Source organism: Struthio camelus, chromosome 1 (assembly GCF_040807025.1).
Source record: "Struthio camelus isolate bStrCam1 chromosome 1, bStrCam1.hap1, whole genome shotgun sequence".
In the NCBI taxonomy this organism is placed as follows: domain Eukaryota; kingdom Metazoa; phylum Chordata; class Aves; order Struthioniformes; family Struthionidae; genus Struthio; species Struthio camelus.
The window spans coordinates 171,997,973-172,013,626 of record NC_090942.1 but is presented as its reverse complement, the minus strand read 5'-3'; the positions used below and the strand labels follow the sequence as shown (position 1 = coordinate 172,013,626).

Here is a 15,654-nt window from a genome sequence, read left to right as displayed (position 1 = left end):
TAGGGAGGAATGCAGAAGAGTGATGGAGAAGTTGGCAAAGGCTGAGGGAGATCCTTCTCCTTCTTTTGGAACGATGAGCTATGAGACTGGCTGAGCCATAACATGCGATTTCACCTGGAGTTTGCTCCATACAAATATACTTACTATGTGTTGCTCACACATAAAACTATTTCACACAGTCTGGAAAAAAGTATTTGTTCCAGGAGGCAATGAGGAATAGTTAATCAAGAATAAGTGTCTATGCAGGTAAGATTTAAGCGTATCTGCACAGCAAATCTGGATCCCTATTTAGTTACTGTGTAATCTATGTAAAGGCACTGAGAACTTGGATGAATTTTCCGGTACAGAAATTAAAATAACTTCAGTACACTATTACTATTAGAATGCTTACAGATTTACCAAAAGGAGATGTTAGATTTTGTAAATTGCATTTAGAAAAATGTTATGGGAAAAAAAAGCCTTCTTCTTTTTTTCATAAATATACTTCTGCCTTTATTTTAACATATTCTTTGCTTTCTATACACTTCTTTATTCTGGACACAGTAAATCTGGTCATTTAGGAAACAAGATAGTACCCACCCAAAGGACATGTACTGCAGATGGTTTGTCTTTGGCAACCATACGGCATACATATTTTGGCAAAAAAGTATGTGGCTTTTTATTTGCCAGCTACTATGCAGTAGCCAGATATTTCTGAAGCGGGTCTATAAATAATACATTTCTCCACCTCTTTCTTTCTCTCTCTTGTTCCCTGTTTCTGTATTTTAAATCTAGTAATATCTTTCAAATAATCAGTGCTGTAAAATTGTAGAAGATAGAGCTTATGTATATGAATTCAAAAGAAAGGAAATACAAAAAAACTTGTTAATTTTTTGCTTTATTTTTTCACTAAAAATCTTTTTTCACAGAAATAGACACATTGAACAGAAACGTCTCAAATCTGATGATATTTAATTTCATGTAAGTAAATAGGAAATGTTTAAATAAAGTCGAAACAGGGCTTGGGGGGTTGTTTTGGTTTTGTTTTTGTTGTTTTTTACAAGATACCTCATATTTTAGCTGGATTTATGCACATCCATGTACCTGGATCTAGTAACTCTTCTGAGTTCCCATCTCCCAGCTCAGATGCATGTGCAGCCACCTCATGACTCTGTATGGGGACATCAGCTGGATATTGTCATCATAGCTCTTCACACACTTTTCCATGAGAAAGAACCCGCATGTGGTTGTAGCACTCCACAATAGATGTTTTGACAAATAGCAGAGTATCGGAAACCCAGTGTATGAAACATCACTCCATGACACGAGCGTAGCTGCAGTATAACTTTTCTTTTACCTGCAGCAGAACTCTTAACCTCTAAATCACTGCAGCAGTACTATGCTTGTGCCTACAATTGCTTGAGGCAGACATGGGCGGTGATCCCATTTGTCTTTTCCTTTCCCCTTGGAAATAATAATTCATGGAATAATTCATCTCTCTCTCCAGTGTCAGCTGTGAATGAAGCCTTTAGCAAAAAAGTGTGCTCATTTGACCAAATGTAAATATTTGCAGTCTCTATCTGAGCTAGTTAGCCAAGCCTGTCTTTGTTGCTGATAGAGGGAAATAAACTCTTTAAGGTGCTATGCATTTCCTAAAGAAGATAGCTAAAATAGGTCAAGTGAATCATGCCCTAACATTGCTATTTTCCTATACTGACATATTGACATTCAGAAATAAACGACATTATTGACGCATAAAGTTAAGTGTTTTGAACCCAACTGAGGTGATCTATTTGATATTTCTTAATCAATTTCATTGAAGTATCTAATTTTAATATCAGTCAATAATCAAATAGTTTTGAGCAAGTACATTTCATACCATGTTTTTTCAGGGTTTATAAAAATATAAGAAACAAAGAAACATTCCTCTCTAGGGAGAGTGAAAAGAAGAAGGGACACACTTCTAGTTATACAAAGGGAATAGCTGGGTGAGAAAATAAATATTTTGTTTAAAGGTCTTTCTTGAAGGACAAAATGTTAAAGTTGAATTTGATTGTTACTTGCAGACAGGACTGTTTTCCACATAGGTCTCTGGAGCAATTTAATACACAAAACAGAAATAATTATTTAAAATAAAAACAGTATAAAATGGTAAGCTTTCTGGGAATATGTATTTTAAGAGGGTTTCTTTTATCTTTCATTCTTGTTTATCTTTTTTTCTGCATATTATGAGTTTACCAAGTTTCTCTTCCTTACCACGTTTCTTTCATGGTCTTCAGGATTTTCTGGTTGTGCTGATTTTATCCAGTATAATAGTAACACACTGTATTAGTACAGAACACTTTTACTTAGGCACCATAAGCAGGGCTTTTGGCTTTCTGAATTTCTCATCTTCAGATACCTGTCTTTAGGGAGTATGATTTCCTCTCCTTTTAGGTTATCTGCATGAAGGAAAATGCATTTAAAGCAGGCAAAGCATGGAATTAAAAATATAAGAAATAGTTTGCATATCATGCATCAGGCAAAGCATGGAATTAAAATATAGGAAACAGTTTGCATATCATGCATCAGTTTATGCTTCTCTTGTGCCAAAGTTAAAAAGACAATCTTAGCTTATACACATATCAGTGAATAACAGTCCCTCTATCTGACACTTATGGCAACTGTCAGCTTCATTGCTGATACTAACTCACAGTTTCCAAAGTTATATTGTCTTAAATCACTCCAGCGTCTACCTCAGCTTCCATGTTCAGAAACATGTCCTCTGATCTAAGGCAGTCACCTTCGCTCTCCAGCTCAGTTACCGTAGTAAGTGGCACACGCTGCTCAGTGTCCCACTTAGGGTTTTCTTTGCCTGATGTTCTGCTGAAGCCTTTCAAAGTTATCCTGGGTCCTGATATAAGAAACTTCTAACATTTATGAATGAGATGATGTCTTTATCATTTATCGGATCAGCTCCTTGCGTAACCGTAGTTCTTCACAAATTGAAAGTAATAATTCTGCAGAGGCAAGACATTAAAAAAAAAGGATATTAAGATTAAAAGCTTAGAAGGACTGTTCAGATAAGGTTTCGGAAAAAGTAACAGGGCAAAGCTGATTGGTGTAGCAGTGCTTCATCATAACCACAGGCAAAAGTTCAAAGTAATTAAATGGTTATTTTTATACAAGCAACTATTGTGAAGAGTGGAACTGACAAAGTCTGATTTTCTATGACTTTTTGTCATGTGGTTGGATTCACTGGTATCTATCTCGTCCAATTCCAGTTAAAAACCAGCTTCTCGGGAGTCCAATGAGGGATGCACATTCACTGAAGTCTTACTGTGTGAGGACAGTACAAAGGTTCTCCTTCTCATTTGGCAGACTGTTTTCAGAAACCTGATGCACCTTATTATGACATCCTAATCCTTCTGCTAATTTTCGTTGAGATTGGCTAATGAGTTCAAGTTACTGAGATGAAGCAAGGCAGAGAAAGTTGGTTACACCCAAGCAGAAAGAGGATAATGGCATAAGCCTAATTTCCTTAGGCTAAAGGAAATCAGGCTAAAAAGAGATTTTTACATCATTCACATTTTCAGATATTCCACCGTTATTAATTAATTTATAGAAGTAGAAAAGTATGAAATCTAAATATTATATTTGTAGTGAAATGAGATCAGCTTCATACTGTGACAGATAAGCAGTTATATGCTGTAGCAAGATTTCTGTTGCTCAGCAAAATACTAGTGAAAGTATATGCTTTCTGAAAGACTTAAGTGGCATTTTGAGGAGAAGGATGTATAAACTCATAAATGTCTATGCATGGCTTTTAAAGACATACATCATGAATTGAGCACAAATAAACCAGTGACTGAAACTTGTGTGCATACCTAGTTTAAGGATAAAGAAGAAATTAGAAATAGAAATCACATGATGAAATCATATTAAGGACAGTAACCAAATTCCTGGAGAGCTGAACCTACCATGTAATACTGGTACTCAGTGATACACCTGCAATTTATCATGCTACCGTGAATAAAGAAATCTCAGAATCACAGAATCACAGAATGGTTTAGGTTGGAAGGGACCTCTGGAGATCACCTAATCCAACCTCCCTGCTCAAGCAGGGACCTCTAGAGCATATTGCCCAGGATCACATCCAGACGGGTTTTGAATATCTCCAGGGAAGGAGACTCCACTACCTCTCTGGGCAACCTGGGCAAATCTGCATGGGGGAAAAAAAACCAGGGTGCAATAAAATGTGTGCTGTTGGGCAAATCTGAGGAAGACAGGTGTCTGGGAATATTCTGTGACAGCCAGTTGTGATCAGTGAAATGCTCCATCCTGAGGTGCCAAAAATGGTTTGGAGTCAAATGGCTAGAACGTAGGTGGTTACTGACATTATTAGTTGGTGTGTCAATAGCAGTTAGTAGCCAGCAGGAGAGACACACCTTGGAAGAAGCTATCAACACTATCCATTCTCCATTTTGTAAGATTTCATGGTAAACTTGGTATTACTGAGTAGTTATAACTATATGATTACGTGCTATCTGTGGATTTTTTGATTCCTGCCTAAGCTACTAAATATAGCTAAACAATGATGCCATTCATCTGAATACAGAAACCTTAAATAGGTAATGGAAGTATATATTTTTTGCTGTTCAGTTGAAGTACAACTGTTACACAGTATTCATCGAAGCACTGATTGTGATCTGTTTGTGCCAAAGGTAATTTCCATGAAAAATAACTAATTCACATTTTCTGCCTTTTTCACTTACTATACTACAGTATACACCCACACATACTACACCCACACATACAGATACACTAAAGTTGCATGGCTGCAACACAGCAATGATTTTCATCATGGCAGGGAATGAAGGAAATGGAGAACAGGGCCTTGTAGGAGGGACCCAGTATGCTCTTGGGTGTCTTCTTAAACTGAATCTGAAGAGAAAGAGAAAAAGTAAAAGAAAGAGAAAGTAAATGAAAGTGAGATTGTCAAGGACAACATCACTGTTTCTTCAGTGAGAAAATGAGCCCTGAACCTGTTCTCAAAAGCTCTTTCTTTATTTCCTGTTTTTCCTCACTTACTTTTTATGATCTCTTCTTTATCTGCAGCCCCTTATTCAGCCTGAGGTAGAAAAGCCACTCAGAAGTGAGAAATGCAGTAGACAGCTAATGCTGTAAGGAAAACAGCACAATGGAGTAAAGCTGTCAACTTTATGCTACAAAGTCTTTTCAAGCACTGCGCTTATTAACCCTAGGAGGCTACCTGTGCTGGTACTTCCAGATGATCAGAGGTGATCAGCTCTTTTCCTGCATGCCAGCCTCTGAGGAAGATATCTCAGTGAATGCACATTTTAGACTCTTTCAGTGGAAAAATTCATGAACTCATCTGGTTGGAATGATTGAAAGAACATAGAGTTTTATCAGGCAAGACCAGAGTATTTTCCAGATTTGATACGTAGTTACAGTCATCTTTGTGAAAGATCTAAAATAATCTGCTGAATGATGAATACAAGAAGATAATTGCAACAGGAAATGTAGTTCATATGAACTAATGATTTCCCACAATAAAAATTCTCACATATTAACTTCTTTGCAATGTTTCAGTATGTGCTATGTGAGGAAAATTAAGAAACATGAAAAAAAGCTATCTATGGTTTTTGAAATTTTCAAGATAAAGCTCTGGTATAGTGAGAAGGTAAGTAAAAATTCTATATTTTTTCTTTCATGAAATCAGGAAATATCTCAGGCTTGGCTAAGCTGATTATCTGAATGATTAGTTATTAAAACAAATACATGAAGATAAAGGTTGTTCCTTTACTCATTTGTACAATTTACTCATTTGTAAAATTGTATCTTTAGCTGAAAAAGCATAACTATAATATTAGATACTTATTATAAATACAACCAAAAATGTCTAAATTCAATAAATGCTGCATTTAGATATAGCTGCAGATATGGCTAGATCTAGCCCCGAAAGGCTATAAAATTCTCTCTTGAACAAACTGAAGTAGTATCACCACTCCATGTTAAGAGGTTTTAAATAACAAATCATTTTACCCAAAGGGTATGGATAATTTCCACATAAAATTGGCCCTTTAAAAATGTCAGAACCATTTACAGTGATTAATGAAAAAAGCACTTTTAGTACTCATAATATTTTACAATGCCAATTGCTCCAGCATGTTTCAGTAAATCAGTTATGCAAATGATGGTCTTCTGGAATACAAAATGTTACTATTTTCATTATCCATCCGAATGAAAAGGTAACTTAGAGAGAATAGGTTGTTAAAAAAAGAAAAAAGAAAGAGAAAGAAAAATTAAATACAGGAATTTATTTGACTGTAGGATATTATGAGGGAGAAGTTAAGCATCGAGGGAAAGAATAACAGATATTTTAACAGAGAAAAGGTGAACACTTTTCCATATGATCCAGATACAACACAGGATAAAGTTTCCAATGCTACTATTTAATTTAAATACACAAATAATTATTTTTTGAGGGATGGAATCAAGACTATTTTCTAACAGTGTTTCTGAAAACAGAAGAAAAAATGTTGGAAAAAATATATTCTTTATCTATTTACCTGAGAATTCACTATAAAATATCTTGTGCAAAGCTGCGATGTTATTGTCACTCCTGCAAAACAGCGATTATGCAAGTTTGTACATTTACATCTGGAGTACTAACGCTTTGTAAAAGAGGTGTATTTACTTCTTTATTTTCAATAGATACAGAATTTCCTCACCCATTGCCTTGAAGCATCTGATTCCGGTCACCCTCAGGGTCACCCTATCTTACTAGGTGGGGCAGAGGTTTAAGCTAATATAATGAGCCCATGTTTCTGTAATGGTAGGTCTCACAAGTCTTTGTCCCAGATTATCTGCTGTTTCCTGCGCATATTATCTTCTTCATTACAGGAAATCATAGGATGAATTTTCTTTTGTGACCATCCGCCAGCTGCAGAAAGGCTTGCCTTCCCCTTGCTACTTTCCTACAGGTTACATGTGCAGATTCAGCCACCCAGGCAAGGGCAAATAACCCACTGAAATCTCATTTGCATACGGTAAAACAGCTCAAATTCCTGAGGATTTGACCAGTCGATCCCACAAGACTTAATGCACAGTACAGCAGTGCATGGTCTTTCAGTCTTATTCCAGTATACTCAATGACACCATTACGTAATGTCTACTGGTGGCCTCAAAGGGTGTCTGTATGGGGATGTAACGGTCCCAGATGAGCATACTCACCACTGCTGGTTTTCACACCGACGCATGCCCAGGCGTTTGCCACAGATGGGATCCATAAGGCTCTCTGTGTAGATCTTAATATGAATAAAACAGGCCTAGGACCCTGAAGCACATCACAGTGCACATGAAAAGTTATGTGACTTACCATGAGCTGTAAGTCTTTGACCATAACAGCAGATGAGTCTCAAACACAGCTACCCCTTTTCGCCCAGGAAGGTAATAACATTTCTCCATAACCTAAAGTTCACTGGGTGTAGCAGTGTAATTCTTCATGACCTTCTCAGATGATAAGCTTGCTGAAGCATAATACTTTTATAACTCTTATTATCCAGGATCTCATAGCTAACGGTCAGCAGTTTGTTGTTGTTGTTCATTTATTTTTAGTTCCACAGTATTTGGCATGTTGCTGAGCTTCTGTGCCTGTGAACCCCACAGATGGTTCTCGGCTGTTCTATTTCTGGTAGTAAATAAAAAAAGCCTCATGAATTTGAAGCAATCCTCTTGTCCATCATATTATAGGAGGAAAAAGTAGGGAGAATGGTCATTTTTCATTGCGCTCTGTGATTATCATCAATTTCTCACTATCTTTTTTGCCCTGTCTTTATTAATAATATTTTTCACAATGCTTTTCCTCAGTCAGATTCTGTTGCCCTTAATAGCTACATCAGATCTGCATGAATTAAATTAAGTTATATGGATTTACAATAATTTCTCCATGTGTTTAAAGTATGCTAAGCAGTAGTCTCAATAAAATAAATATGCACACACAGCGTATACACCCCTCCCACACACATTTGTGTTACTCTGTGTGTGTATGCATGACTTTAAAAAGTTAAATATGTCCTCACAGCAATCAGAAGACCATCCCGTATGTGAAAGCACATTCCATCCAAGTAATATTAATTTGGCGTATTTGAAAATGATGGCAGGCTCCTCAAAATCAAGAAACAGCTTAAAGGCAATATTAGCTCTGGGAAATACATTTTCTTCTTAATTTTTAGGATGCAATGAAACATGTTCTCAAGCTTTTCTCTGCTGCAGTGAAAGCTAGATACTTAATTTTATTCAACAAATGCAGGAATTCTCATTAATTATTTCCTTTTGGGTAAGGAGGCATTAAGCAAAAAAATATATATGTATTGAGCAAAATTCATGCAATGCTACGGCTTCTCCTGCCTGCAAGAGAGAATAAATATTGTGGTATGCTTGGATCCAACTTCAGGCATAAAACAAAGAGATTAATATCAGAATAAAATTTACTTGCAAGCAATCTACCCATTCTTTAAATAAGTTCTCACTCAGATATTTTTGAATGATGCCTGGCATGAGTTTCTCAGAGTCCAAGATAATAAAAAACATAGTGGGTGTCGAGATGAGTCTGCAGGCTTATGCCCACTAAGCTTCTTCACTTAAGAAGCTTCAAGTTCTTTTAGTTTCAGTGAGGTAAAGAAAAATGTCTTGAAGGCAATTTCAACCCACCAAAGATCTGGAAACAAGGGCAATCCCCATCCTCCATCCATTACCATGCCCTAGAAAACAACCACACAGTGTAGTTTCCCAGAAAATGATGTTGCGGTATGCTAAAAAACTACTCCTTTTATGAGCTCTTTAACGTCTTAAATGAATTAACTTTAGGGAGAACGAGCGCAGTAGGGAAATATTTCAGTTATGTCTGCTCCTCTGCCTCCACATACAGGGGAAATCCTATGCTCTTTTTGTAACTATCTCTCTCAGACATATTCCTATTAAGATGCTTATTTGCAAATGTTTGCATCTTTCTGCTTCTATTTTTCAATAAAATAATAAAACCTTTGCTGCAAAAATACAGCAAAATCATTTAACAGTAAGAAGCCATATAATATGGAATATTTATATTTTGAGTCATTAAGTGTTGTGAAACAGTTTCTTACTGGGTTTGGAAAAGTAAAAAGAGCCTCTACAAAGCTTGTTATGAAGAAGAGCTGATGTCTTCAATAAATATTTCACTGAGAACATCTGAAGTATTCAGGGCTGGAAGGAATATTTTGAGAATTAAAAGGCCTCTTTGGATGATATTAGAGTTTAGAGAGCCTTCTGAGGCAGGAATTCAACTCTTTCTTGTGGAACTGAAGGAATTTCTTAATATATGATATGGATGAAATAAACAAAAATAAGGAAAATTTTACAAATGTTCTGAGAATTCGTGCTACAAGAACTATGATAATTAGACTGCATATACACATGAATTATCAGACTGCACATCCATGTCCTGAATTTATATCCAAAATATCTTACAAAGCACTGAGCAAGTGAAATATTCATAGTAGCTAATATTTAATTTCACTAAGTCTTTGAAAAGGTGTTGCACCTTCCTTCAGTAAAATGATAAAAGAGAGAAATGTAGAAAATCAAGATTGTGAAAGGAAAGCAACATCCTGCAACAAGTTCATGTGATCTCAAACCTTCAAACCCTCACCTTTTAGGCCTACAGCAAGCAAAGAATAGCTCTTAAGGAAGACAACCACAGAACAACTCCAGTGGAATCAGCCTTTCCCACTTAACACTTCAGTAAAACATTTTGATAAAAGATTTGCAAAGTTATGGCCAACAAATAAGATTCTGTACTTTTTTCCTATTGCAATTTATTGGAACATAGTGCCATTGTAAATTTCATACTGAATGTATCTCCAGATGAGAACTACTTTTTAAACTATTCATTCACTGACAGTAATCAGTTAATCTTGTCAGTTATCTGTTATTTACTGTCAGTAAATATCAGTTAATCTTGTCAAACAAACAAACAAAGGATTGAATTTGAATGTAAGAATTATTTGTTAATAGCTTGGTTTGGATCATTTCTTCTAAGTGAATCACAGTGCTTTACTTTCACAGGACTTCTTGTCTACTTTCATGTTTTTCAAATTATCCATGATAAACAAAATGTTTTACAGTTCCAATTGTAAACTGATTTATCTATTATACATCCCTGATCTGAAATGATAATATAGAAATTCCTGCATAAATAAGATCAAGCTATGAGATGCATGGGACCCCTCACAATTATAAACCTTCCACAGGCACTCAGAAAAGACAGAAAATGGAATAGCAAACTTATTATTTGCCCTTTTTAAGAAGAATAAAATCTGTATGTGCTCTAAATAGAATGATTATAAGGAGCATTCCACCTAATTTTTGATGCATTAAACTGGTGTACCAGGTGCACTAGATGCACTAATCTAGTTGCCTAAGTTTGGTCTCCAAGGCTTCTGTAATCAGAGGAGAAGAGAAGTTTTGAATAGGCTAGAGTACCTATTAGTTATCTGTCAAGGGGTGCTTGCAGTGAGAAGGCTTAGAATTAGATTGACTATTTATACACTTAAATTCAGGTGAAAAGTAGACAAACCTGTTTGCTTTATGTTTTTCATCATGAACTAATGTATACAAAATATGAACATGTGCCAACTCGACTAAAAGCCTAAATAAATCAAGATTAGAGCCTACATAAAGCAAGATTTTGCCTTCAGAGGACACTGTGTAATCAGGTTTCATATCTGTGCTGCTTTTTGATATTTGTTTTCACTATGAAAGTTGCATGAAATTCTGGAATATCCACTAGTGTGACAATGAATAAAAATATGGAAGGGAATACATAAGCCTTTCCTTTTACTTCTTTTTGCCATTCTCTTTGGGACTTGCTTATCACTGTGGGTAGCATTTCTTTGTGAGTTTTTATAATTTGAATAGAGTTTTCTCCCAGATCCTTGTAGTTCAGTTGGTGGTTGAGGTGTGATCAGAAAAGATGATGTCTGCACCCTGCCCTGGGGCCTTGCAATATTCTAACTGGAAAGGAATCCAGTCATTTGCAAAAGTCATCACTTGTGCTTTGGATTAAATAATTTTGAACATTTTCTACTCTACTTCCCCTACAAATTAATCTTTCTCTTTACAAGAGGAAATTGATACTACATCAAGCAAAACCTTTCCATAAGCTGGTTAGAACATTTGATGATTTTTCAGAAGTGCATAAAGATTAATGATAAAGGTGCCTGCCAAGCTGAACTCCCCTTTAAAGTAAGTTTATTATATTTTAAGATTTAAAGAAATATAAAAGTATTTTTTTTAAATCTTCAACTTGTAAAATTATATAGATCTATTTCTTCTGAATCTCCTAGGAATTTTGATTCCTCATAAACAATGCTTCACAGAATTAACAAATAGGCCGCATTGAAGTCTAACACTAATCACAGGGAAAAAGCGTTCACATGCCTCTTGCTATGACTGGGCCAAACTTTTAATGGGAATAAAGTAACTTACTTTTGGCAGACAAAAGAATGGAATTTTAATGAAGCAAGGCTGGGGTCACAGCAATGAAGCTTTCAAAAACCTTTCTTTAAGCTTTTACACTGGAATGCAGAATAATCCTCACTGTTAACTTCCTACATAGTACAAGAATAAGGGATTTATGAGTACTTAAGTACATAAGTACTTAAATAATAGTACTTAGTACTTATATAACGGACAAAAGCAAATTGAATAGCAAACCTATTAAGGATTTCTGTGCTTTTCCCACATGCTTTTCCTACATGCTACAATAAGTTCCTAAACAGTTATTTTATGATTTTGTATTTCGCTGCAGAGACCAGCTGCCTATAACTCAAGGCTTCATTCCTTATTGAATACAATCTTTCCATATTTTAATTTTTCATATGTCGGACCAGGAACTATAACTGGAGGTGAGATGAGGAGAAACACATATTTTTCATCAAGCACTGATATTAACACAGAGGGACAAGAGAATTGTCTAACTTTGCTGAATTTTGATTTCCACTGGCCTTTAATGTTAGAGTACAAACAATAAGTTAAAATGGACAATGAACTCATGTAATTTTTTTCTACATGAAAAGATGTCTTAATATGTAGATTTCATTTTCTATGTAAGCAAATGGAAGTCTGTTTCCATTTGACAAGCTACCTGTCTTAGTCATCTTCTGCAAAATCAGCCTCCTATGGTGAGTTTAAGCTTTTGGCACTTTTGTAGCACAGGTTTAAACAAAGCATGCATGTGGCGTCAGGATTAGAGAAGGGAAGAATGAATATAAAAGAGGTGGTCCTAGAACTACCCCAAAGCTTTATGCTGTACAGTATTGCTGCTTTTGTTCAGAAAAAACTCATCTAATTGAGTTAATTGCAGAGAGCTGCAACAGTTTCCTATTCACAAGGAATAAGAGTTCAAAGGAACATTTTATAGTATTTAAACGAAGAATACTCTGCATGTTACTGTAGGTGATTTAACTAGCAAACACTCTTTCGGTAATGTTTATGAATGATCAATAAAGGAATGTCTATTGTTTTAAATTTTTATTGTTTGCTCCAGTCTCATAAGTTAATATGAATAACTTCTGAGACAGACATGCTGGGAAAAAGCAGAATGCTACGTTTATAACACTGTTCTTTTTTCTCTCATCTGCCCTTCCAGAGGTCCTTCTGAGGACTTTGTCTCTGTTCTCTCCAGAGTCATGATTTCCATGTAAATGGAAGGACACCAAGATCATTCATCTTCTGTCACAGACCCTAATCCTTCATAACCTGATAGTTCTCTCAGTAGCTTGCCTGGATTTTATATCTTGTCTTGTGAAACCATTTGTAGGGTTTCCAGTGAGTAATGATGCATGCAGAAGTACTGAGGGAACGAATGCAGTTATCCCATGACTATTTTAGCTAAGTCTGTGTTCCCAAGTTCTTAATTTAACATCAGTCTGATTTCATCCTGGGGTATGGTACCTTTTGTGCACGTATAGGAAAACTACAATGACTTATGTTAGGCCTTACCATTTAAGTGCCTATCAATACAGTTCTGCATTTATTAGTCTAGTCTTTGGGATTTTGTGGGCAGAACATTTCTTATCCGTAAGTCAGTTCTTCAGTATATAAACATTTTAGAGTATATATAGGACTCTTGTATTGCATCTGTCACAATACTTCAGATCTGATTTTACGGACCAAGCTTGGTGGTATTTATTCAGGACTTTTGGAAATAATACACACTATCAGTATCTTCCATTGTATAGCTAGCATTCTTTTCTGCTGATACTCTTACGTTACTAGGAAATTACTGTGGGGTCTGCAGTGCGATCTGGTTTACATGTAAAAGATACGATTTTCAACATTAATACTAACAAAATGGATGAAAAATGAGCCAACTGTAGTAATATTACATTAATATTCATAATGTTTTGAAGTGGGGTGAATGGATAGAAGAATTAACTCAGGATTCCATGCTCAAAACTTTGTAGGCATAAATCCTTATACTATCTACACTGGTTTTATAAGCTGCATATGCTTTCTATTGATTGCATAAGGAGTTTGCCATATTACTTACATGTATAAAAGATCAGTATTTAAATATATGTCCTAGTTTCTGGTACTATAATGTCCTACTTTCTTAGTGACTATGATTTTTCATGCATGGTCAGTTCAGGTCCTTGAATACATTAGCATGGAAAAATATATCTATGCTTGGTTCTAAACCTTATGCTCTCTTTTCTAAATCATCCTTGTATAAAAAGCAAAGAGAAATAAGTACATGACTAGACTACTGAACTTAAAAGAAAAAAGAGAGAGAGTTAAAGGAGAAGCAGGTTGAAGTCCATGAATGGGAATTGAATTCTACATACAAGAACATTACTACTCCTAACTTTTCCGCATCTTTTAAGTTTAAGCAATTCATAGCCTTGAATTAGATAGATAGAAAATCAGCTATAGACAGATGCATTGAATTAAAAGAATCAGCATGCTGACCAAGGAGACATATAATTTTGATAAGTGGAAAAGTAAGTGTATTTCAATAGTCTGAGGCTAGGGAGCTTCACTTACTCCCCTTTAGGTAGCCCCTAGCAGAGAGAGAAATCTGAGTCCTTTTATCTGCTCCTTTTGCTATTTAGTCTGAAATATTAATTTGAGTAGGACCTCCATTTCCACAGATAGGACTATGCAGATATACAACGTAGTCAAGTCTGCAGACTTTCCCATCCAATTGGCAAAGTAACAGGATCAAGGCAGTATTAAAAATATTACATCCTCATTCTTGCTCTAATCAATAATTTACTGATTACACTATTTTAAGAGCTACAGACTTTCCAGAAGTGGAAGTATGCACAGTCTGGATTAAATTTAATCTTTTAATCAGATGAAATTTGCATGCTACTTGCAAACAGGGGAGCAACCACTATTTTCTCTTCCTTCCTTATGCATTCAGTATGCACTGGCAGTATTCAGTAAATAATTCCTTACATATATTTGAAAGAAATTAAATATATCAGCCATATTCCTTGTTCATGAACTCCATAGAGCTTAACCATGAAAGAATACCCAGTATTGCTATGATTAAGGGAGTTCTGTTTCTGTCCAGAAGCAAGAATACTGACTAGATTGGTTAATTAGGATGCAGGGAGACATGATGTTTATTCTTTGTTTTCTGAAGTATTTTTGTTTATTTATTTCATGTCTGGCAGAAGATAAGAAATAGGTGGCAATACCTCTGGGCATATGGTGTAGCAAAACTCCAAACACCAAAGTATATATCCTGGAGAAAGTAGGTGGCCTCTTGGTTATCCAAATAGTTACGTGTTTGTTTTTCATCACTCTCAGTCTCATGTGCCTATGCAGTATTTTGACTTTCAGACCCTCATTCTGTTTTCTCAACTGCTAACCTGTAAAATATAAAGTGATATTCTATTCTGATCCCTCAGGAGTTTAGTGAAGATATATATATTTTTTTCTTCTCAGTAGTTAGCACTACTGCGATAACAGTACCTCAGTAACAACACCTCAGTAAATGTAAATTATATTCAGTTTTGAATTTTGTGAAGACCATGGGGATCTGAAATTATTGATAATTTATTAATATATTTGGCTGGCAGTAAGAAAAAGATTCAACAGAAATTTGCTTTTTATTATTATTTTTTTAAATTCCTGCTCATTGGTTTGTACATGCAGACAGACTTCAGATATAAGGTAAGATTCTTTATCTGATATATTCCAGGTAAAAATACTTTAAATATTGAAATTAGGTTATAGTCAGAAAGTTAGGCAAATAGAAAGAAATTTGATTAAAATTCAGCTAGTGCGGACCATTTGTATATATTTTTCTAGCAAAACACTCTTGCTTTTGCTAGGCCAGTATTATGTATTTAGGGCTGAACATATTGGATAGTTGTAGGTTACAAATAAACAGAATTTTCAGCTACATTCTTACTGCAAAAGGGGTAGTGATACATAAAATTGAGAGAGCCTACTTTGGTTCACAGACAGCGTGGTGAGTTTGCAGGCTGATGCTTAGGGATAAAAGAAAGTAGCTCTGCAGAGAAGGCCCTGGAAGTCCTGGTGGATAAGTTGACCATGAGCCAGCAGTGTGCCCTTGTGGCCAAGAAGGTCAAGGTATCCTGGGGCGCATTAGGAAGA

At 35.6% G+C, this 15,654-nt stretch overlaps 1 long non-coding RNA gene across 3 annotated transcripts in view; it reads right to left on the bottom strand.

The window, feature by feature from the left end:
• Positions 1-955: 955 nt before the first annotated feature.
• Positions 956-15,654, bottom strand: part of LOC104149188 (uncharacterized) — a 72,089-nt gene continuing 57,390 nt past the window's right edge. Inside the window, exons 2-5 of one of the 3 annotated variants that reach the window (XR_011138207.1) lie at positions 7,361-7,672; positions 6,552-6,604; positions 4,776-4,902; positions 956-2,978 (exon numbers count right to left, since the gene is read on the bottom strand). This is a non-coding gene — a long non-coding RNA (uncharacterized lncRNA). The remainder of the gene's footprint in view (positions 2,979-4,775; positions 4,903-6,551; positions 6,605-7,360; positions 7,673-15,654) is intronic. The other 2 variants (XR_695296.2, XR_011138208.1) reach the window with 2 other exon arrangements.